Here is a 4417-nt window from a genome sequence, read left to right as displayed (position 1 = left end):
TATTGTTTCTATTTAACTTTGGTAAGGTCAATAGATACTCCAGTGCTTATTACAAATTTCTCTCTAATTCCTAAGTGTCATTGCCACATGGGACATATGAGGGGCCCCTCACTACCTAATTTCTGCCCTCCCATACCATCTCTGTATATTTGGATATTTTAATTTATTTTCAGACAGTGTTTATGTAATCCCAATAGGAAAAATCTCTCACAAAGAATAAAATTGTATGCTTGTATCTACTGACTTGACAAGTAAACACAGGCCCAGAACAGACAGAATAAATGAAGTGGCTTCTGGCCATTTCGGAGGTGTGAATCGTTTGAACGCCACATTTCCAAAGAGGCTAGAAGACACCCCAAAGCCGCACTCTAGTCCTTTGGACTGGAGCAAAAGGAAGCCAGGATAATCCGGCTCCTGGTGATGCAGGTTGGGCCCTGCATCCACAGCCCACTTTGAGAGTGGGCTGTGTAGTCAGCGGGGTCCCAACCCACTTACGGCTAGAGCAGACTCGGGGCACTCTTTTGTTCCTGTCTGCTTCAGCCCATAGTTTATTTCTGAATCAATATATCTAGGCTGGTTCTGTAAGAGAAGAGAGGGAACATAAGGCAATGGCGCTAAAGGCTGAATCAACACAGTGACACAGAATCAGTTTGGAATCTATATTCAAAAACATTTTAGAATTTACAAAATCTCATTTTTAAAATCCCTCCCCCCAAAAAACTTTGTCATAGGATAAAAAAAATACTGAAAATAAAATATGAAATGGCATATGTTTCTCCTTTGAAGATTTGCAATATGATGGTTTGCCAAAGTATCAAAATTTGAAAGTTATGGGATTATAGAGACGGTTACAAAAGTCTTATCTAGAAGTTCTGGCCAGACCCAGTTTACATTGATATGACCTGTAATTCTGACACTACAGAATGGATGCAATTGCTGAAATGTCTTTCTACATATGTTAAAAGGCATTACAAATCACAAACAAAGGCATAGTGGCAAAATTTAGCACACCTGAAACAATATATGAGACACCTGCTACCATATCTTATATTTTAAAGATTAGAGAACAAGGTGAGGAAATAAGAGATAAGATTTCTTGTTAATCCCAGACCTTCTTTCTCAAGGTGTCAATTGAAAATGTACAGATATAAGATAATGTATACATAAATTACACACATCACTACACTGGATTAACAAAGAGATGACCAAGAATTTTCAGATTTTGTAATCCGTTTAGTATGTGTAATAACACTTATCAGAGAGGCCTTTGAACCTAGTGACTGACAAGAAGGCAAGGCAAATCAGGTATTATTTTAAGGATACCATTTATCATTTAACACTAATCAAAGAGAAGTAAAATATTACCCATCAAGTGACAATAAAAATGATAGTAGTATTGCAATTCACATTCCTGCTATAGCAAGGTAGGTCCTCCCCCCCCCTCCACCCCAAATCTTATATTGGAAAGGAAATTTTAGATAGCCTTTCACCAACCTATCAAACTCCAGATATGTATGATTACAACTCCCATCACCAAGACAGCAAAGCCAATGATGATGGTTTGACCAGCTTGCTGCAGGGGAGCGGGGATTTGAACATGGCATCTTATTCCAAAAAGGACAACCCTGAATTCCTGAATGTTTAACGACAGAAATTATTCCAAGTAAAGAGAGGTTAAGAAATAAATCTTCAGATGTGAAGTCAAAGGCTTTCATGGCTGCCATCCATAGCTTTTTGTGGGTTTTTCAGGCTATGTGGCTGTATTCTAGAAGAGTTTATTCCTAACATTTCATCAGCATCTGTGACTGGCATCTTCAGAGAACGTTCTCTTCTAGAACACGGCCACATAGTCCGAAAACCCACAAAATTTATACATGATCAGATGCCTGCGTCTTGTTTGTTTATTTGAAGAGGCTAATTCAAGGGTCATCATGTTGACTCATTAATACATTTGGCACTACTGCTGGCAGATTTCATGTCAGGGGCACAGTAAATCCACTCTAGGTGTTTACTCCAGACATCAAATGAGCTATGCAAGGTGCTGAAACCTACCTCAAAAGCTAGTTCAGCACACTGGATAGCTCCCTTAAACTCCACAGTAAAAATTCATTTACTGCAAACTCACATGGAAGCCACTGGCCATCTCTGATACACCATATGTGGTCATCACAAGCAATAGTTAGGCATATGGTCACACCCAATATTTTCTAGAAGTGAAAACAGACATAAAGATGGACATAGGAGGAGGCTTGTCTCTGGGCTTGCACAGTGCTGCCATCATTTTTGTTTCACCAAAGTACAGGGTGAGAATACCCTATAGATAATGGACTATTGTTGCATATGAACAATATACCTGAGAAAAGCAGTACATGCAGAACACACATTTCCCAGTATAGGAAGGGGGAAAAACAGTCAAATGTGTTGGAGGATACATGTTTTTATACTGTCCTTCATCCAATCACTTCCAGATATCAGTGGCGGTATCACACCAAGATTATTAAAAACAAAGGTCCATCGAAAATGCAAGATATATAATCAGGCACTACGTTTATTACAAGATACTATAATGTCACAGAACAGCAAGGATGCTGAATATGCATCTTACTAAAGACTTACAGTAATGTGTTTTGTGTTGTGTTCCAGTTTTGCTACATTGGTTGATCCTTATGCACGAGTTGCTGACTTGTACTGGAACTAATGGATGTTTCTTTACATGAAAATGTGGGGGTTTACTGCTGGTAGAATAACAGATGGGTACATGTTGCCCGTCAACTGCAGTCCAACAATGTCTGGAGATCACAAATTTCCCATCTCTGAGCTATAATATCTATCTGCTACAGCAACTATATTTAGTGCCAAGGACAATCATATGGGGCCTGAACAGACAGGCCAAAATAAAGCTGCTTCAAGTCACTTTGGAGGTATGCTGTTTAAATGATGCATGTGTCCTAGGATGTCGGAAGCTGTGCCAAAGCTACATTCCAGTCCTAAGGAGTGGAGCACAGCTTTGGAGCAGCTTCTGGCCTCTTAAGAGGTGTGTGTCATTTAAACAGCATACCTCCAAAGTGATCTGAAGCAGCTTTATTTTGGCCTGTCTGTTCGGGCCCATAGTTATATATTCACTCCCCACTTGTAGTTAGTTAGAAAAAAGTGGGCTATAAGGAACCTTAGAGCACTTTCACAATACAGAATTACAACATTATTATTATACTTATTCTACTTTAATTGTCATGATAACCTCTTATGGAATCCAGGGATTTGCAGTTTTGGGAGGTATATTTAGAATTCTCAGCTAGAAGGTCCCAGTGCCTCACCAAACTATGAGCTCCAGTGTTCCATAGGATGTTGCCAGAATACTTAAAGTGGAATCATAGTGCTATAATTATATAGTATAAAAGGATCCTTAGAAGTTTGTAGGGGCTGAAAAAAGCATGGTTGTGTGCCACTGTATCCCTTTTTAAACTTGTACCAATACACCTCAGACATCAATAGTCAGCAGGGATGATCTTACTGTATGAGTACATGAGGCACCATACACTTGACCCTCAACACACTTCCAGCAGGGGAATCAAGGTCTATTTCAATTCATAGCAAATGAGGTGGGGGTGCAAACTACATGTAGTTGACTATACTTCTAGTAATGTTATCCTCATCTTCACTAATTATCAGATGATGATGATGATGATGATGATGATGGTGTCATCACCACCACCACCAACCTCCCACTTTTCCCCCCGAAAAATTGGTACTCAAAACAGGTTACAATTTAAAAGAACAATACTACTTAAAACATACAAAAGTGAGCATTAAAACAAAATTAAAGTATTACAGTATTAAAACACATCACTCTTACAATTAGAAGCCTGTCATGTTGCCCTCTCCATTGGATAGACAACAAAAATGCTATTCACTTGATGGCCATTGGGCAGAGTGAGGCATCTGCCTCAGGCAGCAAAAACTAAGGAAAAGGGAGTGGAAACAAGGAGCAAGAAAGCAGAGAACTGTGTACACCATGCAGCTTGCTCTTTTCCCTCATGGTAAGCACAACATCCTTAATATGATGGAAGGTGCTGGTCCACTGCCAGGGCTGAAGGTACATGGCATGGGACACCATCTTGTCCTTTTTGCCTCAAGTAGCATTAGGTTTTGGGCCAGCCCTGCATGATAATATAATTTGCACCATTTTATTATCTTTACAGCTACCACACATTTAATCCAGTTTGCTGCCAACACAAGCAGAGTGCAGCCAGTCACGCAAACACCTAGCAGTCAGTTTTATAAAAAGTTTCCGTTGACATCAGCTGTTCTTTTCATCCGAATCCCCCAGCCCCCTGAGAAGGACTATATAACCAGTAACTTAATCGAGGTGAATCCTCCCAGGACAATGACCAATGCTTGACTGCTTCCTTTTAAAGTT

The sequence above is a fragment of the Sceloporus undulatus genome, chromosome 6 (genome assembly GCF_019175285.1).
Source record: "Sceloporus undulatus isolate JIND9_A2432 ecotype Alabama chromosome 6, SceUnd_v1.1, whole genome shotgun sequence".
Classification (NCBI taxonomy): domain Eukaryota; kingdom Metazoa; phylum Chordata; class Lepidosauria; order Squamata; family Phrynosomatidae; genus Sceloporus; species Sceloporus undulatus.
This window is presented reverse-complemented; position numbering follows the sequence as displayed.